This window comes from Lepisosteus platostomus, chromosome 11, assembly GCF_059453375.1.
Source record: "Lepisosteus platostomus isolate fLepPlt1 chromosome 11, fLepPlt1.hap1, whole genome shotgun sequence".
Lineage (NCBI taxonomy): Eukaryota > Metazoa > Chordata > Actinopteri > Semionotiformes > Lepisosteidae > Lepisosteus > Lepisosteus platostomus.
The window spans coordinates 6,245,847-6,271,592 of NC_142621.1; the positions used below are offsets into that span (position 1 = coordinate 6,245,847).

The following is a 25,746-nucleotide window of genomic DNA, read 5'->3' on the forward strand; positions in this document are numbered from 1 at the left end:
AATGGCTTGATAAAGGCAGACCAAGGCTGTTGACAGGTTCTGTCACAACTGACACAAGCTACTGTCTTCCTTATCACTTTCAGCAACATAACCTTCCACACGTGTCAGTGCTTTGGCAAACCAAGAGCTGCTCTCCTGCCTCCAATGTTGTCTGTAGCTGCAGGGATTGCATTTCAATGATTTCAGAGGAAAGCAATGAGAGAGTGACCTGGGTGGCACCTGATTTGGAAAGCATTTGCAACATGGTTTTTATCCAGTTTGATTAGACAGTTGTGGGGAAGTGCTGACATCCTACAAGGTCTAGGGCAGCATCCAAACTCTGAATCAGATACTAACATGGAATGTGACAATTTAAGTGTTCCACACTTTATCCATAAGATAGTGAATAACAATGAGCTTGACTAGGAGTAAGGCATTTCCTTTCTGGAGCTTGGTTAATTCTAGGCATACTTGCAGCAGTAGCGGAAGCAGTGCAGTAAAGGGCTATATGTCAAGAAGGCAGCAGGTACTGAAGCAGAAATCAGCAGGAAACAAAACCCAAGCAAACATGGCTGGATTTATGTGGAGCTACTGCTGAATGCATAATGGCTCCACTGTTAAAACTTCGACACAGAACAGCATGGTGTGTATTTTTAAAACAGTTTTTAACCTGCAGGGTGTGATATACAGTAGCTAGCAGTGTTTTAGGTGTTCCTCACGTTTGAAAAAAAAAAGTGTGTGTTTTTTCAGTGTATTGTTTCACTTTACTCAGGTTCTGACAGATGGAGACAAATTACATAAGGGCTATCCATAATTTAGGTTTGTACATTTCTTCTTTCCACAGATACTGTGACTCAAAATCTTCTCATTTTTATTTAGCACACATTAAAAGGTGAAATCCTGTTCCTGACATAGAGTATACAGTAAACAATTGGACTGAGATGCGGTGGACACAATGCAATTTTATACTGACAAAAGGCTACAAATTTGACATTTAAGCTACTGCTGAAAGTCACAGAATAACAGAGCAAAAACCACTCATGTTCTACACATCATAGTTACAATACATGTGTCTCCAATCACTATCACTATATGATTAATATTATTATTATTATTAAATAATCCTTGTCATCCTTGTTTTTACAAACTCTTTGTTATTCCGAACAATTTCAAAGTTTTTTACAAGAAGTATTGATCTATATTAAAATTGTATGTCTCATGTAAATGTTCGGATGATGCTTTATTTGGTTTTGGCTCAGAAGCAGTACAGGAAAACCTGCTCTGTAAAACCAGTAGTTTCCCTTCCTGCAGCTAATCTGAATCCAGTAGCTTTATAGTAGAGTGCAGAGAATTTGAGACTCTTTAACCAAAGTGGATAAGGGAAATGACAGCCTGACCAAAAGGGTGAAAAGGTGTCACTTTATAATTAGTCAGGGTTGGCTGACAATTAGTCCATTAGTCCAGGCTTTGAAGATGTCTAAAAACAGTATTTCAGGTTTTCAATACGCAATATAGCTGTTTTTTTATAGTACAACTCTCCTGCTACCTATTGGAAATAGTCCCATTACATGACAGTTGTTATTCTTATAAATATGTAAAGTTGCTAATATGATTATAGTCACATGTTTGAAAAGTTGGTTGATTTTCTATTCTGGTTTACATAGCACTTTTGAACGACACAGCTGTTTGACTTCTCATGTTTACCTTTGCCTTTGGGTGAAAGAATATTCTCTAGGATGTCTAGGATTCTCAAGATGTCTCTAGGATGCTCATGGCTTTTCTCTCCCTTTACATTTTAATAAAGGTTAAAATAATAACAGTCCACAAAATATACTGTAGTACATCAGTACCTCAAGCACTCTTTTACCACTATTTGTCAGCAAAATGTTTCATAGCTTTGAGAGAAGAATACAAACATTTTGAATTAAAATATGTTTTTTAATTAGGCAGTATAAACAAACCTGAGACTTACAGTAGCTAAATAAAATAAAACTAGGAAACAAATAGCCCGACTAAGGAAAAGAAACTACAGTATGTAGAATAAAAAACCTTTCATCTGAAAACCTACTGTATGCTCTCATTGTTTTTTAAATAAATCCAGAAGATAAGATCTACAATGAAAATCATAGTACTCAACACATGGTAGTATCCCATGTTTATCCTTGATCTTTTAGACCTTCCTTGGCAAGATTTCAGAAATATAGAAAATATGGCTCTAGATTGCACTTTTAATATTTTTATTTTTTTTATGAAGATGAGGACAATGCAAAACTTTAATCTGCTCTACAGTGTACGAGCATAGATACTATAGTAAGTGCAATTTCTTTTATAATAAATATTTTTTCACACATCAAGTACATACTGTACAGTACTTTCCAAATCAATATTTAAAGTTTTAATTCAGGCAAGGTTTTATTAACCTGCTTGTATTTGTATGTGATCAGAATACAAAACATTCATTTTTTTGTGATCGCAAAGATTAAAACTTTTACAATGTTTCTTGCTTTTGCTGTGCATTAGTACTATTTTAGTAATTTTCTGTACAATATATGAGCAACACACTAAGAAGGGAGTGCGCTTAATTTCAAAAACATTCATGCCTAATTTTTGTTAAGTAAATAATTAAAAGATACAAGGAGAAAACATTTTGAAGGGATACATGTCCTAACAACCAACGTTATATTTCAGGAAGGGACAATCATTCACATATCTTTATGTCCATGCGTCTACATGTTTAAGTATGTGTGTAAAAAAGTACTTCTACTTTATTATTCTACTTTATTAATTCCTGTATTGTTACACTTTTTTCAATCCTACTTTAATGCAAATGAATACACCTGGATTTTCTCGATTTTGAAAAACAATGCCATTTTAGAACTATGAAAAACAATGACAAAACCCAAATTCTATATATTTTCCCCCTGACCTATAAATATATTACTTTAGGTGGGTAGCTGCGTCAGCATGCGTAGGCTGCAAAGGAACAAGTAATAGGTTTTTTCCATGCTGAAAAAAAGAAGAAAGAAAACACAATGTTTCGGCCGTGGAGCCTTCTTCATGTCTGAGTATTAATTCTGTATTTATTCCAATACAGGAATTAATATATTATAAATATATTACTTTATGTTTATTAAAATCCCTTTTTCCTCGAAGTACAGTATTAAAACCTCACTACTTTTTACATATGCTTGTGAGCTCCTCCAGCTATGGCACTTGTTGCATATTCCCTTTGTCCTTAAAACCTGGCTTCCCAAGTCAAGTGACTCAGCAAAGTTCTTTCATGGAAACCTTACTTTTTTTTTACTTCCAGAGATCATTGCTGTGGCAGATGCCACTGAACTGAAACAAAAGATACCAAAAAAAGGTCAGGAATTCTTTTTTTTTACAGTGTTCGTACAGTATTGTATCCTTTTCTGTCTCAGAAAAATGTTCAGAAACACAGGTGGTCAAGCTAAACTGATGCAACATGCAGCATGGTTACCAAATATTACCAGAAAACTTGGAACCAGATTCAAAGCTTACTTGCTATGTACAAGAATTTGTAGATGTACTGTAGTTGTTTCCTCTTTATTTATGAACTGTATACAGTACATGAAAATGCATTTAAACATATACTGTACAGTGGCTTTCTTTGGTGTACAGTAGAACTACTGTATATTAGGGTAACAACGTAGCAGGACATAACGTTTTATGTAAACTGTTTTCAATAAGAAATTCCTAACTAATAATTTAATAAGATCATATATTAAGTTGATTATTATCCCATATACGAAAATCTTTCCTGAGATGTTATTCAAAAAGAAGTGTTCATTTTCATTTGTTTAGGCTTTGGAGCAATGTTATCATGTGGCCAGAAGAGGGTGTCTAGACATAATACACAGCATAGCGAAAAAAACACCTACTTAGTTTATTGAAATGATCACAATTAAAGATCATTATAGATTTACTATCTACTTATCCTCATTGGATGAGGCATCCTAGCAATATAATAAATTGATATTGTGTATTTCCTGAAAAGATTAACTATCACTTTAAAACGAAAGCACACACAAAAAAACCTAGCTTACAACCTGGTATGTGTCTATGTGGGATGTCAGAGCAGAAGTGCTCGGTCATTAATTAAATCTCTGGGTATTTCACGGAGCTTGACTTCTCCATCTGTGAAGGGTAATGTCCTTTCTGCACCCTCACCTGCTGAATAACCTCTCCTCAGCACCAGCCCGGACTTTCAATTCCATTCAAAGCAATTACTAAAGAAAGGCCTCCAATTGAGAGGAGCAACACACTCAACAGCCTCCTGCTTATCTTGAACCTAAAAACATTTTTTCTGCATCTTTTTCAAGCCTTGCAAAATTGTAGCTATTGATGTAATTGTAAAACTTGCAGTCTTCATTTGGAATGTGCAGCACCGTGCAGCACCTAGACATTCTGTGGCATCACATTTTACCACATCAATGCAGTGAGTAAATACAACATATACTGCAGAAGATATGCAAAAGTTACTTCTCTTGTTTATGAACCAGGCATAGCTGTGGAATAATAGCATGAGTGTTCTCATGTTATTGGGAAAATCGACTATCCTTTAGTATGAAACCTTCCCTACAATAACACGAATCCCATTAATGGGTGTCTTGTATTACAATAATCAAAGTAACAAACTAATAATAAAAGTAACAAAGTATGACCCAATCTATTGGACACCGGGAAAAAGTAAATATAACCCTATGTATAGTTCCCAAATCACATCTTTGAGCCTCATCTTCTGAACCTTTTAGTGTGCCCTATACAGTATCTATCTGGAGAAACCTTTACAAAATGGAATATATCTGTCTTCAGATTAATGCAATTTTGAAAGGTTTCATGATGACGAAATGCCTTGTAGTTAAAGAAAGGAAAATATTACAAAATATCCAATGGGACGAAAATATCAAATACCGTACCGCTACTTACTGTATGTATCAGTAAGTGCCCATTGTCAGTGCAATGTTCAATATTTATAAATGTGAAAAAGCATCTGTCTCAGCCAACACACTACAAAGCTGCACCATGGGACTAATCTGCTGACACCATAAACTTTAATCTGGTATATTAACCAGGAAAATTTAATTGAGTAATACTCAAATATAAACTCTGATACTGGCACCCTACCCAGCACTTTCATAATAATGTTTGTATAACAATAGGTATGCCATCCAGCATCTATTCTGTGGTAGACCAAAAGGAGAATAAAAAGAAACCATGTTTAGTCTAGCTACACATCCAGTAAGATACTCTGTTGTTGCCTGCAGTTTCCTTTATTGAAAATATATGATTTGCCTGCAGGGCTTTGTATGAGCAGTACAGTACAAATCACTTGCAAGTCAGTCATGAGGATCGACAGCCAGGGAGTAGGTAGATCAGTTCTACAGTGGAATTTCGGGATGTGGAGATTGAGATAGATGTACTCCTACAGTAAATGCATAAGAACATTCAAAGCTTCAGTTCAAAATGTGGAATTTTGCAAAAGCATAAGCAAGGGATATGAAACAAAAAGGGACACTAATATTAATATTATGGTATTTCTTCCTTTTGATGTCCAAATAAACTTTTTATTCTGAGTAATTCATTTTTTTTTTGCATAAACATATTCAAGTAGATTCAACATAATGCATTCAAATACTCAGGACTGTTGTAGTGAGATGCAACACTCCCATCTAAAACAGGACTGCACATGTCCAGTTACTTGAGAACATTGCTAATGCTGTGTTGGTTCAGATCCAGACTTATATTGTTTTGCAAAAACATGGTTGTAAGCATGTTTAGGGGGTATGTTAGGGATCCCTACCTGGCAGCACAAAGGGAGAGAAAGACAGATAGAAGGGGCACTTGAGATTAAGATATTAATATAGGAATAACGTTTATGTATTGTTTTTTTCAAAATTCATTTTCACTACTGTATGTACAAGAATTAACATGAAAGGGAAACTTGGCCATTTTGTATTGGCATTTTCTTCAGGAAAAAAAGCTCAGTAACTTAATGAAAGAATTGCACACAAAAAAACCATGGAATATAACTATTGTTCATTCACAAAGAGTGCATTCTGTACTAAGACATTGACCAACAGTGATCATTTTATCTTAAATAATGTTTTTCTATCGAATACATTGAGCTCTCACTCACTTATACTTAAGTCCCCTGAGGCTACACTTACTTGAGATCACCTTGAGCTAAAGCGTGGGTATTTTATTTTAACAAGTATACAATTACTCTGATGTTTAGAAGATGGATGGACCAAGACTCCCAGAATTTATGCAGTGCCTAATAAGGGTAAAAATAGACAAGGGGGAATCTTTATCATGTTGCCTCCTGTGTTCTCCTAAGCTTTATTTTCATCACATCCCAGACTCTCAGAAAATATACTCAACAGTATAAAAGACAATGCAACTTCAGGATGCATTCATTCATTTTAGAGCAAGCAAGTACAGTGCCTTGCGAAAGTATTCGGCCCCCTTGAACTTTTCAACCTTTTGCCACATTTCAGGCTTCAAACATAAAGATATAAATTTTTTATTTTATGTGAAGAATCACCAACAAGTGGGACACAATTGTGAAGTGGAACGAAATCTATTGGATTTTTGAAACTTTTTTAACTGATAAAAAAATGAAAAGTGGGGCGTGCAAAATTATTCGGCCCCCTTGCGTTAATACTTTGTAGAGCCACCTTTTGCTGCGATTACAGCTGCAAGTCGCTTGGGGTATGTCTCTATCAGTTTTGCACATCGAGAGACTGAAATTCTTGCCCATTCTTCCTTGCAAAACAGCTCGAGCTCAGTGAGGTTGGATGGAGAGCGTTTGTGAACAGCAGTTTTCAGCTCTTTCCACAGATTCTCGATTGGATTCAGGTCTGGACTTTGACTTGGCCATTCAAACACCTGGATACGTTTATTTGTGAACCATTCCTTTGTAGATTTTGCTGTATGTTTGGGATCATTGTCTTGTTGGAAGATAAATCTCCGTCCCAGTTTCAGGTCTTTTGCAGACTCCAACAGGTTTTCATCCAGAATGGTCCTGTATTTGGCTGCATCCATCTTCCCCTCAATTTTAACCATCTTCCCTGTCAACGCTGAAGAAAAGCAGGCCCAAACCATGATGCTGCCACCACCATGTTTGACAGTGGGGATGGTGTGTTGAGGGTGATGAGCTGTGTTGCTTTTACGCCAAACATATCGTTTTGCATTGTGGCCAAAAAGTTCGATTTTGGTTTCATCTGACCAGAGCACCTTCTTCCACATGTTTGGGGTGTCTCCCAGGTGGCTTGTGGCAAACTTTAGACGAGACTTTTTATGGATATCTTTGAGAAATGGCTTTCTTCTTGCCACTCTTCCATAAAGGCCAGATTTGTGCAGTGTAAGACTGATTGTTGTCCTATGGACAGACTCTCCCACCTCAGCTGTAGTACTCTGCAGTTCATCCAGAGTGATCATGGGCCTCTTGGCTGCATCTCTGATCAGTCTTCTCCTTGTCTGAGCTGAAAGTTTAGAGGGACGGCCAGGTCTTGGTAGCTTTGCAGTGGTGTGATACTCCTTCCATTTCAAGATGATCGCTTGCACAGTGCTCCTTGGGATGTTTGAAGCTTGGGAAATCTTTTTGTATCCAAATCCGGCTTTAAACTTCTCCACAACAGTATTACGGACCTGCCTGGTGTGTTCCTTGGTCTTCATGATGCTCTCTGCGCTTTCAACAGAACCTTGAGACTATCACAGAGCAGGTGCATTTATACAGAGACTTGATTACACACAGGTGGATTCTATTTATCACCATCAGTCATTTAGGACAACATTGGATCATTCAGAGATCCTCGCTGAACTTCTGGAGTGAGTTTGCTGCACTGGAAGTAAAGGGGCCGAATAATTTTGCACGCCCCACTTTTCATTTTTTTATTAGTTAAAAAAGTTTCAAAAATCCAATAGATTTCGTTCCACTTCACAATTGTGTCCCACTTGTTGGTGATTCTTCACATAAAATAAAAAATTTATATCTTTATGTTTGAAGCCTGAAATGTGGCAAAAGGTTGAAAAGTTCAAGGGGGCCGAATACTTTCGCAAGGCACTGTATATAACTCACTAGGACAACATGGCTTATTTTCAGGACATCGTAAGACTACAGGCAAAAAACAATTTAAAACAAGCTTCTTTTCTAGGGGTCAGACTGCGGCAGTATATTTTATGCTGAATGAACTGCCATGATATTTATATCAAGTCCTCATTACATCTGAATATGCATTAGGGAAGGCAGCTTTCATCCCCATCAGCACATGAAGCTATTTGTGTGCCCTTAGACTCTTCAGAATTGAAATGTAGTACATACACAAAACAATCTCTGCATGGAAACCATTGGATTCTTGAGTATATAGAAGCAAATCAATTTAAGCTGGAAAACCTCTGTAACTAAAGTCCTATCTCCTTTCTTGAGGCATGCTAGCATGCATGTTAATTATAGCAATATTCCATAAGCAAAGCACAGATAGAATAAATGAAAAGACCTACTTTTGAATCTCCCTCAATTTGTAATCTCAGAGTTTTCTAGGTTTGACCTGACATGTGGGCCTTCAAGCCTGTCAGATGCTCCTCCTCTCTGATTTAAGTTCTAAGAGCCTTTTTTACTCATCTTATCGTTTTCTTCCACTTCCTTGTTTCAATATTAAATTAGACTGGAGCCTTCTGGAAATCCACAGGGAATTACATATTCCCTTTCTGTCAGCCATTTAAATGCCTTTATATGCATGTCACCAAGAATAAACACCTGTTAAGAAAGTTCCAGTACTTTCCTTCTGATACAGTCAGCTTGAAAGGTTTGGTAAGGATGTCTTACTCACACAAATGAGCATTGGCTTTTCACAAGTGCCTGGGTGCTCAGTCGCATCTACAGTGTCTGGGTGGTATGATACACTTTCTACTTGTTAATGATCGATTTCACTGTGCTCAAAGGGATGTTCAATGTTTTTGAAATGTATTTATAGTCTTTATCCCCGAGTTAACTTGATCCCTGAGTTGTTCTGAAAGCTTTTTCGTTTTTTTTGTTACCAGAACGAGGGACCTTACAGACACAGATATTTAATGTATTTAATCTTCTTATTGCATCCAAACAAAGCCCATTTAATTACTTACATGTCTAAGTAATTTGTGCACCTGAACTAATTTAGGTTTGCCATAGCCAAGGAATTGGTTACTTTTACAATCAACATATTTTAGGTTTTTATATTTCTTGCAGTTTTTGCTGACTTTAACTTCTTTCACCCAGGAAAGTGTTCAGTTTGAATGTTCAAGTTTTGACTAAAAATATTCCCGATATAATTGTGCATATATCAATGGAATTCAACAAAATGGGACATCATTGGAAGAGGATGAAAGCTGTTGCAAGGTACACAAGGCATAAACTTTTTTAATGATGCAGTCGAACTTAGATAAGATAAGAGAGTCAGAGAGTTCAAAGCTGGATATTGTCAGGCTACATCTTGCAAGAAGACAAGAGTGTAAATATGCTTTTAACACCATCTTGGGAATTCAAGCTGGGCACTTACTGTTGACAGGTTTTAGGCTCATATTTCTGATTGTGCAGGATTAATTAGAGAAGAAGGAAAATAAACCATACAATTACATTTCAAGGGAGATGACTTCTCCCACAAAATTACTCCTGTTGAACCATTGTGTTTTTGTAAATAGAACAGTACATTAGAAATAGCATTAGAACTAATCTAAAAGATTATTTTAAAACTACGTTAGCTTTAAAATATTGATCAAAACAATATCATCAACAGTACACATAGTGTTTATATATAAACAATCTTTCAAGATTTTCACATATCTCCAGTCTTTATTACTGTGATTATTATGGCAGAAGTATCCACATTGTTAAAATAAGTGGTTATGCATCTGACATCAGACAAAATTGTCTCAAATGGAACCACAAGGCTTCGTACCTGGCTTTTCTTTTTTCGCTTTTCTCTTTTACACTGATATATAAATGATTTGTCAAATGTCAGATATCTGCACTCATTGTCATTCTCTTCTCTATACTGATAATACTCAAATTATTATTCCACAGATGCAATAACTCATAGGATTAATATTCACCTTAATTCTAACACTAGCTTAATTCAAAACTCTAAAACAATTAATTTAAGTAATTTAGATCGCCACATACTGTGTTTTACTACTCCAGTACCTACAGTATAATCATCTACAGCAAGCCTTTAACTATAGTAATATTGTTTAAATATCTAGGTCACATTATAGATTCTCATCTCACTTACAAATCCATATCAACAATCTAGTGAACGAACTGAAACATAAATTATACAGTTTTGAAAATAATTATGGAAACAGAGGACAAAGTTTAATTTCAATTACATTAAGCAAATATGCACAAACAAGCACATTTCATTGTTTGAGAAATATGCAAATCCAAATGAATAACATTGTGCAGAATTTTAATATGTGCTAAGTGAACCTTTGCTTTATACAGTGCTTAATATCTTGTTTGCATGCTCCCATACAAATTATCAAGAACAAATGTGGAATGTTTTCCGAATACTCTGCATTGCTTTCCAAATTTCATCCAGGTTGCTGTTTAATTTTATCAGCATCCATGCGATCCCATATTGTCTCGATGATGCTCATAGCAGGATGTTCTGAAGGTCACGACATCTTTGTGAGCATTCATCAGCCTCCTTATGTTCTGAATATGTTTTCACAACATTGGCTGTGTTCTTAGGGTCACTGTCACTCTGGAAGACGAATCCCTGCTCAATCCGTGACAAATTCCTTAGGGAATGGTATGGTGGCTCAGAATCTGCTGTATATATTGGCAGCCATGGTACCTTCATTTTTATTCAAGGCCCCAACCTCCCTGGCAGAGAAACAATTGGACTGATTCATCCCTGTGTCTCTGCAGACTTGTTATACCATGGGGACAGGACACTGTCCGCATTCACCAACATGCTTGTCCATGGGAGGAGATATCCGTGTCCCATAGGCACAGTGAAGTGATAAAACATTTTTTGTGTTATTGCAAGCAAGAAAAAAAATTGAAGAATTGAGGATTTATTTTCTTTGTGTGTTGAGTGCTTTGCTTGAAAGAAAAAAAAAGTTCTGAGGGGCTCTCTTGCCTCTTGCCCTATGATGCTTAGTTGATGGCAAAGTAATTTTTTTTTTTTAATGTCCACCGATATGTGGAATAGTACTAAACCCGATTTAGGAACAAGTAATAGGTTTATTCCATGCTGAAAAGAGAAGAAAGGAAACACAAGGAAACACCCACCTGAACTACTTAAACCTGCTTATACCACTTTGGACAAACTACTGCTGATTCCAGCTGAACAGTTCAAATTGTTTACAGGTTTGATCATCTCACTGTTTCATTTTTGTTTTCCAATTTGTTGTTTGTTCTCTGAAAAGCACTACAAGCTGCATGCCCAGCAAGACCTTTTTTTGCCGATATGTACTTTCCTTTTCCTGAAGCAATGTTAACACCTGTAATGGTGCCACCCAAGATGCATTTGAAGGTTACATTGCTCATGGCTTTCCTTAATCTCACCTAAATCGGATGGCACACATTTTCTTTTCTGCACAATATTTTCATCAGAGAAAGAATGTATTATTTTGTTCTTTTTTCCATTTATTGTTTTGTTCTATCAGTTACTGGTTGTTATTTTCACCAGTTCCTTTCTCTTTTTTCATTAAGAATAGATGAGATTATGTAATGTCAGTTACAGTACTGTAGTACTCGTACTGTGTACTTGCTTTTCCTTAGTCCTTGGAACTGGCCATTTCTAACCCTTAGGATCTCGGTCATTATTTCTTTCCTCACTTGTCTTTTATAAACCCTTAAATCCATCAGCTTGAGAGTGTTTATTTGGCTAAAAGAATGTCAGGAAGGGGTCTGTTTCCCTGAGAGAAAGAGAAATAATTTTGCATGCAAGAACCTTAAAAAGAGATTCAGTCTTTGTAAGAGAGAACATCAAAAAGGAGCCCTTTGTTTAAGAGAATTTCAGAAAGAGAGAGACTTCCAGCAATAGGACTGAAGAGCCATGCTAAGTAACATAGAAGCATCTGAAAAAGAATTGCCATCAAAAGGGAAGAAAATGAAAATGGGGTGTTAATGAAAACATTGGGAGCACCTGGTAATTCTGGCATTAGGAAATGAAGAAATTGGCAGATTTAGATTAAACAAACTGAATTTTGCTTTTGGCGATTTAAGATTTTCTTTGCTACTTTTGCACAGGGGTGTTTTGGTTTGTCATTCTCTTCTTGAACTTGGTTTTAAAAAAATGTCTTTTTATTGGATTTTCCGTGGTAGTGAGGAGTTTCACGTTTTGAAGAAAGGATCAAGTAGTCACTGGGGAGTTGCCAGCAAAATAGAGAGAGATTGATCAGTACACCTGCAGCCTGTATCAGATAAGCATGGGAATTAGGGGGATTTGTGGGATGGAAAGTGGAGAGTGTCTCCATGGGGCTGGAGTGTGAGAAAGAGAAGAGGAGGCAAATTTGACAGTACATGAATAAACATAGCACTTTCTGACTTGGGGCTGTTCTCTTTTCTCCTCCTCTCCTGTATCTCTCACCTCAGGACTGACCCTGGGACTGAAGCTTTGACTTTTCTGATTCAGTTTTTGCGGAAGAGATATTCCTGACCACCCTGTTAATTTTTTGATTGAGAATTTCTTGACTGCCTGATTAATTTTAAAGGAATAAAAGAAACAAGTATATTCACTTACCTGCTTGCTTTCCTGTTCTGTTCTTTGAGCAGGGTGTGGATGTCAGGAGAAAAACCTATAAAACAGAATGGTATACTGAGGATTGTTGATCCAAGGTTTATGCCATAGGCAGGAGGGATGACTGCATCCCATCCATTTTCTTTGCCCAGAAGTCAAACTACCCTGATGTGGGTCCTGGTGTCCATACGTGCCTCAAGGTGGCATAGTCAAATATTGTACATTGCATTTTAATTTTTAAGTTAAATTTGATTATTTGCAGGACAGGACTCTGATATAAATCAGTCTTGTAGGCTATGTCAGGTCAGTGGCTGATTTTAATTAAACTGTTAATTAACTGTGATTTTTTTCCTACTCCTCCTCCTTTATAAATGAATATATAAATCTTACAAACTCCATCTATAAAAAATCCAAATGATTTCTTAAGTCGTAGCATTAAAGAGAAAATGTACCAGCTGCGTAAACAGTATGCTCAGAGTTCTGAAATAAAAACCAATGAGTTTAATAATGACATAAATGACAAAATACAAGAAAACTTTTTTTTCAACTACTGTCATAAATTTTTAACCCATAGAAATGCGTGGTCAGAAAGAATTTGTAAATGTCTTGTGAATTGTGCAGTTCATATACAGTATATAATATCAGTATAGATAATAACAGCATTTACTGTATGCCAAGATTCTTTTGAGCAAACATGTATCTTGAGCAAAGACATATATCTGCAATCATTTCTTAAGAAAAATGTTATTATGTGAGTACGTATTTTTCTGTGTTGGTTCCATTAACAAGCAGCTCTATAAAACTAGTGATGAACAAATCTCTGAGAAATATTGCTTTGATAGCAAATGATAATTTTACACCATTAGACATCATTGTAAAGCTATCCAAAGTTCACCATATACTGTATCATTTTGTTCTTGGACAGTGATTAAATTCTGCCTGTCAGTCACACGCATGTTTGTGTACGAACAATAAATGAGCTCCTAAATAACACAATGAAGATGCAATTTGTAGACAAACTGAATCTCCAGAGCATGTGAATTCTGATGGAAAATTCTAATGTGTTTACTGAAATGTTTGTCATCTGAAGGATGACTTTTTAGTTAAGCAAAATGAGATTACAATGAGAGAATTACAAACGTGTCTATTTCTTGCTTATATGCATCTTAAATTCTCACCTTAATTATAGACAAAACTGCAGAACTTTCCTTTTTTATACAACACAAAGCCAAACAATTTAAATTTGATTACTGGTTAATCATTAAGGCATTTTTAGATACATTTTTGGTATCTTATTTTGGCTATTATTTAAGCATTCCTAAACATTATTACACTAATTAAATTTGGTTTTGGTGGCTAAGCTGTGATATTTCTGCTTCACATCACTTGCATAAGAATATTTTACTAGTTTTCTTATTTAATATGTTCTTATGTAATATGTACTTCAGAGGAAATAAAAGGTAACCTAAATATCAAACCCATTTGTTAAAATAACCATAATTCCATTAAATCAAACATTGATTCTGGGACATACAGTATATCAGTCTTATTATTGACAACAACCCGGGTTTAACCCTATTGGGGCATTTATCACTAATAAAATTTACTAAATTTTAGTAATCTAGCCATAAAAAGAAGCCTTAATCCCAGCTCAAATTCTTCCTGAAACGTCAACTTTCGATGAAACTTGAATATTTGCTTTTAAATACCAGAAAAAAAGTTATGACTGCTTTTATGCAGAAGAATGTAAGTCATGTGGCCATAAACAATTAATAGATATATCTTGGCATTGTTTTTAAATCTAAAATTACATTGAATGTAAATACAGATTTTTATACAAAGATTGATGAAAGATTGTTCTTATACATTATATTTAAGTCCATTTAAAACTGATACTGTTACGACTTTCTTTTACGACCTGTATACAAAGCACCTTAACCTGTTTTTTATACTAGTGCGCTATTAAAAAGTAAAACAAAATATCTAGGTTTGTAAACACAGTAAGCAAAATAATTGATATGTCTAGAGAGAGATGACAATTGTGCATGTCAAATATGTAGAAAAATACAGTAATGCTCTGTATATTTTTATGCTAATGTGCATTAAGCATTTTACATGGGAAATGTGTTTTTTGTAGTATGATGTATTGCAATATAACACATTTGAGAGAGATTGTTTATTTATCGTGATTAAGTGTGCCAGGGTTTTGTGATTTAGTCTGTGATCTTATTTTGAATACTAATGTACTGTACTTGTATCTACTGTATATAATTTCACTAGATTCCACTAATTAGCTAAATTAGTCTAACTCATTATTTTAGTGTATCTATTTTGACAGGTACCATTATAAAACACCTACAGTACTGACTATCTGTATTCCTAGGGTGTGTTTTCAGATTTTATCCCTTCTTTTGATTACCTTTTTATTTTCTCATCTCAACTCCTAGAGGGTTTCTGACATCACAGTCAGGCTGAATATATTGGAATTTATGCAAGAGCACAATTGATGATCAGGTAATAATTTTGTAATTAGAAATGCTTTCTGGAAGGATAATATATGCATGAAAGTTTCCCTAAGGGTAAATACAACTGGAAAATAACAAATACATTCCTATTGTTTTTTAAAACTAGCTGACTTTGAGGAAATTTAAAAAGATAAATGCAAAGCATTGTGTTTAATACTGTAATACAGTGTTCTTTCATCATCTTTATGTTTGTCTTTATACTGTAACTCTCATTGTAACTCTACTATTTTACGATTTCTTTACTTCCATCGGTTCCGTTAATGATATACTATATTTGGAAATTATGACATAAATTAAAATTTATATTTATTTGCTATTCAATTTAATTTGATCTGATACACCGTTCTTAGATTTCTGGTCTCACACTGTCTTTAGAGGTACGAATGAATTCAAGTGTACAAGCAGTGGAACAGTGAAGTGGTGGGTATTTTTATGCAACGGTTGCAGGGTAAGGGTTCCATGGTGGTAAGTGCTGTTGCCTCAAAGCTCTTGAGTCCTTGTTTTGATTCTGGACAGGGAGGTTTTTCTTCTGTGATCCTGGGAGGTTGCATCAAAAGACATGCTGGCTAAGTTAATTACCGTCTCAAAATTGCCCCAAATGTCCAACATTACCCCGACCTGTTTCACTTGGCAGTATTTCTGTTTAACTACTAATGTGCAGCATAATATAAAATACTAGGTTTCAGAACATTGAAAGAACACATTGAAAAAGACACAAAGTACATTTTTCTGAGAGTGTACACTACCACATACCTCACTATAACACAGAGAAATGGAAAGACAAGATTTCTACAGGCTTCATAACAACATCATTGTAACTATCTAAAAAATACAATATAGAGGCCTTGCAATTTCTTCTTACTCAATCTATTAACACAGAATAAGGCATAACATGCAAATGCATTCTAAGATATCAGTTACTATAAACAACAGCAGGCTGAAAAGCGAGATTTTCTTATGAGTAATGTTAAACTTGTAGCTTTTCCTCGTCCCCAGAAGACATTCAAGGATAACTTGTTAAGAACAGCATTGCTTTAGACAGACGCACATGACAGACTAAAACAAGCAGAGGTGAAACAGCAAGACACTTCAGAAGCAAGGGACCTGCTGTCAGAGCTTTTTTTTTCTTCCTCAATGTCTGGTAAACTACCATCCTGTGCAAAGAGAGTCTCATACCCAGTGCAAGAAATACATCCACATTTTCAATCAGAGGGAAGACAGTGTACAAAAATAAAATTTCTAATGGGTGATTGTTGAGGATAGGTTAGAAAAAAAAAAACAAAGAACTCCAATATGTGCTTCACAAGCAATGACTAGATTGTATCCATTATATGTATAGCTGAGGTTTGCTTAATGACACTTAAAATACTCACGTTTATGTTAAACTTCAAATCAAATCTTATTCTGCAATTTCAAGTCACAAGTACCGTTTCTTCAACAAGAAAAGAAATGATAGATTACACGATTAAATACATCTATTTTCGACCGCTCAGTCAATTAGTAAAATTAACCTGGCTCAGAGGCAGTGTGAGTGTAGTAGAAGCCTTCAGCAGGAATAGTTTGCCCCTCACCCATGCACACAAAACACATGCTAATTAACTTAAATAGTCAATTTAAGTAAATAAATGGAATAGGTAGAGAATTGGAACTTGGATGACTTTAATAATAATAATAAAAATTGCTTACACTTATATAGCGCTTTTCTGGACACTCCACTCAAAGCACTTTACAGGAAATGGGGACCTTTACCACCACCAATGTGCAGCCCCACCTGGATGATGCGACAGAAACCATAGTGCGCCAGAACGCTCACCACACATCAGCTATTAGAGGGGAGGAGAGCAGAGTAATAAAGCCAATTCATAGATGGGGATTATTAGGAGGCCATGATTGTTCAGGACCGAAGGACGGCGCCTGTTTACAGTATAGTGTCCCGGTCACTAAACTGGGGTACCCACATGGACCACAGGGTGAGCACCCCCTGCTGGCCCCACTAACACCTCTTCCAGCAGCAACCTTATTTTTTCCCAGGAGGTCTCCCATCGAGGTACTGACCAGGCTCACACCTGCTTAGCTTCAGTGGGTTGTCAGTTGTGAGTTGCAGTGCAATATGGCTGCTGGTGATGGCTTATACTGTATATTGCATAGTTCAGTAATTGTATTCCAAAACTGAGTGAAATCAAAAGTTGTATGAAAACCATTTCTACTGGGTAAACTCTCTAAATTTTGTCATTTAACATGCATCTACTGTACATGTATAACTGGTGTCAGCATTTAATGGTTCTTGTAACTCAAACACTACAATGACCAGAAATGCACACTCTTTTCAATAACAAATATATAACATTTTTCAGCTGATTGAAATTTGCTTAAAGAAGATACATTATTGAAGACGATAAATTCCCAAAGTTTTTTTTAATGGCTTTGATTGTTTTACGATGTTTAATAATAATATAATTTATAATTTATAAGTTTATACTACTTTTACAGCATTTTCCAGCTGAAAGTTGTATAAAGACAGATGATTGTATTTCTTGGTTTGAGGAACATTTTCAAATCTGATGACGAGAGTGCTTAAGAGACAGATTGCAGGATTGCCCTCGAGACCCACGCTAGGGTTAGGGCTAGCATTTCTACACTGCTTAGACATTTTTTACACTCACTGCTGGATTTTGGGTCCCAGGGAAACTTTAGAATGAGTGTTAATTTGGCCCTATCTGCAACTTTTTTTCCTGAGACTTTTGGCTGCCTATGTTGTAATGTAAATTTGGCCATAGTTTCTTACTCTGTTGAAAACGCTGTATCTTTAAACAGAGATACAGTGGCTTTAGTGTAATGTGATGACATTTGATAGGTTATTACTTTTAGAAAGGTAGAAAGGTTAAATCTATTACTGTACCTGAAAAGGACATTTTCAGGTCATATATAATAGACAAAGATTGCATGAGCTCGGTAAATTTGATGTATTTTCTTATTTATCATATGCATATATTCTTAGATAGGTAATAACATTCCCGTTATGCTGAAAAGAAGCTCTCCACTAAGCTTATGAAATGCCGACTGTAGCCATATAAGGTGTTAAAATCAGTCCAATAATTGGTGGCAATCAAAATCTAATAAGATTTGAAAGCACTGATGCACTTGAAGTGCTTCTCATCAGTCGGATTCAACAACTGACTGAGCTCGACTGCTGTAGGTTTGCACAGGTCTGTCAAGGACATCAGACACTGACAGGTTAAAATGCGGCAGACAAAAAGAAAATGTGTGGTGGAAAACTAACATTCGGCTGTAATGGAGCTGGCTGTATTCAGTCTCCGAAGAAATATAAGCTCCCCTAAGATATGCCAGCTGCACTCACTTTCATAAGATGTCACCACGCAGGATAGCAAGCTGTTCTGCGGAGATGTTTGACGAAGAAGCTTCATGCTGCTTTGCTGACTGCTAAAAGGCAACACCAGCCGTTGTTTACACAATTCTTGTCAGAATGAGTGAAAGCAGTCAAAACAGGAAGCTAAAAATGGAGAAGACGCACATAAAAAATAATAATATGAAAATCATGCTTCATATTCCACCAGAAAAGTAAAACTAGAGGGTGCAAATAAGTCAGCAGACTGCTACTTGAATTAGGGTGGTATTGTTGGTGGCAGATGGGGGCCATTGCCTGTTTTTTTTCCATAATATACTCTAACAATCTAAAAAACAAACACGAAAACAAATAAAACACTTTCACCCAGCAGTTATACACATAAATATATCACACAGACTCATTTCTAATTACATATCAGTGCACTGCAGTTTTCATCTCTGTGATTGCAAAACAACCTCATTATAATGGGTTTTTGGCTCGAACCTTTTTTGTGATGGACCATAATGAAGGTGAATTGGATTGTAAGCTTTTGTCAAGTAAGGTACAAAAGAAAGTTATTGTAGCAGCATAAAAAAGGCACATTGCAATTAGCACTCAGCACCCAGGCTTTTGAACATTTTAATGAGGTGCTTGTCAAAATGAAGGCAATGTTTCTATGTTTTTATGAGCTCTCCATCCAAAATACTTTTGAACAACCAGTCCTAGAAAAGTGCTCAAATTTAATTAGCATTGGAAAAACTGTCTTTTCATATCTGTTGCATTCTGTAATCACATGCCTTCATTAGGATAAGAGCTTGGTGGGAAAAAATAGTAAAACATTTCAGCATGCCAAAAAATATTATTCTTACTGTTATATCACACATTGGTTGTGCTAAAGTTCAGAATTATGCAAAAAACTGGGCACTTCAGTGGATTAAATCTAAGTATCTTCTTTGAAGAAAATACAAAAGTGTACATAAGACCATAAGAAAGGTTACAAACTAGAGTAGGCCATTCATCCCATCAGGCCTGACTGGTATTTAGTAGGAGATTTATCCTCGTCCAGCTTTTTTTGAAAAAAGCCAAAATACTGACTTCATGACTGAGTAGCTTGTTCCATATCCCAAAACACTTTAATTGCCTCTTATTCGTGGTTTTAAATGTACTTTCACAGTTTCATGTAGTCTTGTTAAAGCATAAGCGGATATGTTTTGTTGACATGTTACTGCAAATATTCATTCATCCATTTACAAAATCCACCTATAGTAGTCCAACACAGTGTTGTGGTGGGCCAGAGGGTAACCTGGCAGGGAATGATCAGAAAACAGGATGCACTCTGGACAGGATGACAGGGAATACACACATGAAAGGGGACAATTTAGAGATCCAGTTCACTGCACAACATGTCTTTGGTCTATGGAAGGAAACTGGAGCAATTGGCAAAAAGCTACCTGATCACGGGGAGACCATTCAAGCACATAGAAGACAATCAAGAAATTAACTCAGGACCAAGAGCTGTCAGGCCACTATACTGTAGCGCTTTATTGCAAACTCACAAAAAACATGTAATGTTAGCAGTGTATCGCCATTTGTTTCTGCCCCCTCAGTGATCATCAGCTCTCATTGTCCTCTTATTTTGGTTGCAATCTGCTTTTTCATTCTATCTGGTCAATCCCAAAGCATGGCAAAGGAATCAAATCTGACTGTGTGTTAAGGGTAGTCACCATCTAGAAAAACAAACTTCCCACCCCCAAGTGACCTTTCTAAATAAGAGAATGGAAAGATTACTTTCTTTACAAATGAACAACTTTTTGAATATGTCTACTTGCTTTTTTTTCTTTGACATGTTAACTTAAAATAATCTGGAATCTGAATTCTGTTCAAGAATCAATTAACCTTGGACTTTCAGGCAATCTATCTTTTAGCTGTGTTCCTTTTTTCTGCCTCGGCCAAATGTGCCTGCACAGCTACTCCTGTAGCTTTCCAAGTGTGTTTAATTCTGTTCACACTGATTTAGTGTAGCAATCATTCAGGAAGACATTTTCAAAACTCGCAAAACAACCACAAGAAAAAACACCCTGCCACTTCTCTTCTTACACATCCATTGAACAGCAAGTAAGGATGTTTAAAAGTAGTGATGAAAAGTGCTAAGCATTCTGGATTGGGGCTCCCTGAATCTCGCACCTGCTTTCCTGGCTCTGTCCATCAGTGAATTTTCTGTTCACTGGCCCCCTGCCCAGTGATTACTGCTGGACAGGCACTTTATTTGCTAGGAGCAATGTGGCCTTGAAGATCTCGGCCTAAAGGCCAATCATGCAATGTGACCTATTTATCAATAAATACTTAATAGAAAGGAATGGGTTCTGGACTGAACTGAAATTTTTCTAACTCTTGCTTTCTCCTTACATATTGCAGAATACTCTTGCTTGTGAAGAGTAATTCTTAATACATGATTATTACATTTCATTACCTTCATTGGAGCCATGGTAATTCACTGTAATGCAAGTTGTTTCCTGCCTTCTGACGGAGGAAAATAGGAATTTTATGCAAAGGGTAGTAGTTTATAGGGCATCTCTGAGGTGTAATGTGTGTAACAACATCTAATAATACTAAATGGATTAGTAGATGGATTAGTAAACTACTAATATTTAAATGGATTATGAGCATTTCAAAAGCTATTTTTACTATAAAGTAAAGAAGGACGTTGTACCCACAATATTGAATAATATAATACCATCTCTTTGAAGATTATACTCAGTTGTTTTTAATTAACCTCTGCTGTCACAGATTATTGCTATTTCAGCTATAAAAGCTTAAAGCACACCTATGATAAAGTGTTCGGTGACAATAAATTAACAAGGACAAGACAAAGACTTGGTGCAGTTGGTTTATCTAAACAAGCTGAAGGCTGCAAGGCTGCAAGTTTCTTCCTCTAATTATCCTCCAAGATTTCATGTTTATGTTTTCAAGAACTGTTTTTCTCAGTTCCTTCAACAACTAATCACAACTTAACATTAAAGACACTGCTGTCCAAAAACATGATAACAAATGTCTAATTACTAGCTTTCACTGGAATAAGCTGGTATGAGGTGATGTGACAATTTCAAAACAGGTGATCCTAATAATAAGACCTTTTCCATAAGGCAATTTAATTGTGACAGTCATAAAAAATGTAACCAAATAATGGTACTGTACCTTTTCAGATATAAAAATGTACACACTTGGGTATTCATTCCACAACATTCCAGTATTCTCAATTAAAATTATGTATTTAATTAAAAAAAATTGTATGCAAAGTATTGTACACTACAAGCTACGTTTCACTGTACACCAGTTGAAATAGAAACCAACAAAGGAGACTATATGCTTCTATGTGATCTAAACTGTGAGAATAATTTCTGTTTCAAAAACAATTCTTTGACTATTTGGTAAATTAATTTACACTTGTCTGAACTTAAGTTGCATTTTTCACTGGTGCCTGAATTTGTCAGCAAGCCAACTTTATGTCCATAAAGCTGTACAATATGTTTAATGTGACACAACAAAACAATTTTAAAACTCGTATACAGCAGTAAATAAATTAAATGCTGTAGAAATACAATACCACATCCTTTGGGACTACAGATGCTAGGATCATTTATTATTTATGGGGCCATGAACAACATGAAACTGAAGAAACACAGATTAATGAAAAGCTAATTCATGGAAAGAACATTCTCATGCTTTTAATCTATTCGAAAAGAAATAAGTATATATATACTCTTTCAGACCGCTAGATAATCAGTAGATCCACATCATAGCAGAATAAGCAGAATAATATTGTAACGCAACGGGGGCTCAGGCGGGCGCCCTTGCCGCATCTGGTCGGCCCCATCCCGACTGGAGGCTCGAACCCGGGACTTCCGCGTCTCTCTGCAGCGACCTAGCCCCGTGAGCCAAAGAGAGATCTCTCCACAGCCCAGTAGCTGTGGTCCTGCTATCACAGGGAAGGGCGGTGACGTCACCCGCTCTGGTACGCCGGCTCTTACACAGCGCCCTGTCGGCCGTAAGCGTTACACTCTCCCCCGCTTAAATCGCCGTCCCCGGCGAAGGGCTATCCCACCCCGCTTCTGACACCAATGTAACGCAACGGGGGCTCGGGCGGGCGCCCTTGCCGCATCTGGTCGGCCCCTGCACCCTCGGGGGCTCGAACCCGGGACTTCCGCGTCTCTCTGCAGCGACCTAGCCCCGTGAGCCAAAGAGAGATCTCTCCACAGCCCAGTAGCTGTGGTCCTGCTATCACAGGGAAGGGCGGTGACGTCACCCGCTCTGGTACGCCGGCTCTTACACAGCGCCTGTCGGCCGTAAGCGTTACAATATTAAACATTTGAAGGACTAATAGTGGTTTTTAGTTAATAGAAAATCAAATCAGAATCAGATATCAATCAGATTTCAATCAGAAATCAAATAATGGTTTGATGATAATAGCACACAATAACAACTTTATGAGTGTGAGCTACCAACTGCCTGAGATTACAGGATATCTGAATTTCAAAGGACTTTAGGACTCATATCACTCAATCTTACAATCAAGTCCTAAATGCAGATGAGAAGGGAAATATAATCTTCTTCATATTAAAAAAAGTCTTCTAGTGTATTAGACACACCATCTGAAGGTTCCACATCAATATCTCAAAAATTGGTTATTCTGTGCAAAATTGATGAAATCAATGTTTTGAGGGACCATTAGAAAAGCCCTGTAGTATGTGATAACAGATCATGTGCTACTTTTTGTATAAATTAAATGCTGGGCTTCAGACTTATAAGCACATGACAACATGGATAGAATAAGCAAATATATTATGCTTCTGGTTACACTACTTGTGTCCCCTTGTCATTAGACAAATATTAAAATCTAGCATTAAAGAGAAGACAATATTTAATGCAAATACCGTATAGAAGTCAGACACAACATTAATGTAAAAGACCTAGATTCTTTGCATTCAAAGACAGTGTACAGTAAATAGTCAGTGATAAGCCATTACAAGTCATTGCAAAGAACAAGGTTAAAAGATAATATTGCAAAACAGTTATGTCCTTTCAAGAGAAGCTGGATAAAATCCTTGGATCAGTTATCTAGGTAACTATCATACCTCTTTACTACAGAATGGCCACCTCGTTTGTAACCTTTCAAGTGTTCTTATCTTTGTTTTATCATAAGGGTAATACTGGGGCTTTGGAGAATTATGCAAAGTAATTTTCACTGGATTTGATATGTTTTCTGGTTATATTTAAGGTCAATACAAAGGATTGTTGGGTGAGCATTTCCATGTTATCTGTACAATTACACGTTAAGTACCTGGTCACTGTAAACTGCGGAAATACAGAGGTCAAGAGGTAAAATGTTAAACCTGAAACATAATCACATTAGCACATGCTATCAACCAATAGCAAGGTTTAGGTCCGTTCCTTCTTCCTGTCAGCAGAATCCATCAAGTAAAAGGAAGTGCTGAGTGGGTATCATTCCTCTACATAGTCTATAAAACTAGGCAATTAAATGCAAATGGGCCCTTCTCATCTGCCAGCTTAACTAAAGATGTGCACTCACTCTCAGAAATGAGAACAGAAAATTAAAGATTGTAACTGTGTTATAGAGGTGCAGATGCAGCTGATTAAGTGGCTTTTCTCAAGGGAACTGATGTCCAGTCCTCAGCCTCCAAGGAAGCAGAGCTCACATCAAAACAGACTGTACTCTTGTAAACATTTATATTAACAGAAGGGCTGAAAGCGAGTGCGAATATCCTTTATTTCTACCTACATCTGTCTAGTGTATCTACATTTCAGCTATATCAGCACCTGTACAGTATGTTTTATTTTTCATCCACATCCCTTGCCTGATTATGACAGACACTAAAAAAAGCTGATAAGAAGGAAAGAAACATTTTTATTCTCGAGTTAACATAGGCCAGGGATAGTCATTAAATCCTTGTACGCAGGCCCATAAAACCATTTGTTCACTGTTCATTTATTCACTGCACTGATGAAAAATGCTTTAATTATGCGCAGTTCCTTAATGTTATAAATTCCCTCCTCCCACTTAATCAGTTACAGTCACTTCAGTGCAACATCCTGGAATAACTTCTGCATTTTTTTATATAATGCGGCTATTGTTAAAATACAGACACAAAGAACAGAAAGAAACTTTGGAGTCTGAAAAATTCATCTAAGATTTATGTAACTCTGTATTAGACATCACTAACCTGAAGCACGCTTTCATTATTAAAATGCCCAACAAGAGTGAGATATGTGCAGAATCTGGAATGGAGTTTTTTTTTTTGTAAAAATGAAGTCAATCGAAGACTTCTTTAATTTGAGGTTATGTATAGATTTTTACAGATTCATTATTTACAGAAGAACAAGGGGTACTGCCTTTTATGCTTCTGGGAAGAATGTGTTTAAATTAAACTAACTAAAAATGCCTTTCGCTTTGCTTACTTTGGAGTAACAGATGAACCAGCCTCAAGAGATGTTTCTGATCAATTCCCGCTCTGCATTCTTAAAGTCTACATTTGCTCCTGTGGATCAGTTAACATCTACATTCTCAAACACAAATACGCTGACTGTAGAAAAAATACAATTCGCTTAAGAGTATTAATTGATTTTGTATATTAAATAGTGTAAAAATAAACTCCTGTAATATTTGTATGATGCAATGTGCTACAGCTATGGTTGCAATTTGCTTATATAGTTGTCTTACAGTTGTCTTACAGGAGCAAGCATAAATTCAGCAGCTAAAGAAAAGTGGGGGTCTTACCATCTGCCTCGTCCTTCATCACAATGGTTTCAAGAAGAATATGTCCAGAAGTCTCCAGGGTGTTCCAGGAATTCATTGTCTGCCGAAAGCCCTGTTTCTAACTAATCACAATGTCGACTAGTCGAACTATGATGGGACAGAACGAATTACAAGAAACGTTTGTGAGAACAGAAAACAGAGTTCTCTACTCCTATTATTTTTATCTAGCTTTACACGCTGGACAAAGGACCAAAACTTTTTAGCAACCAAACAGATTAAACGGGACAAATGACCTCCTCTTGCCTATAACTGAAAAAAATACATTATGTAACTTTTATACAGAGCACAAGAACACACCTGTTTCACTGTGTT

General features: G+C 36.3%; 1 protein-coding gene across 3 annotated transcripts in view; it reads right to left on the reverse strand.

Annotated features, from left to right (window-relative positions):
- The window catches only part of tnr (tenascin R (restrictin, janusin)), a 208,020-nt gene that overhangs the window by 70,572 nt on the left and 111,702 nt on the right, over positions 1–25,746 (reverse strand). For all 3 annotated transcript variants that reach the window (XM_088598137.1, XM_088598136.1, XM_088598139.1), the window contains exon 3: positions 12,735–12,789. The gene's annotated coding sequence lies outside the window, so the exon portion shown is untranslated. The remainder of the gene's footprint in view (positions 1–12,734; positions 12,790–25,746) is intronic.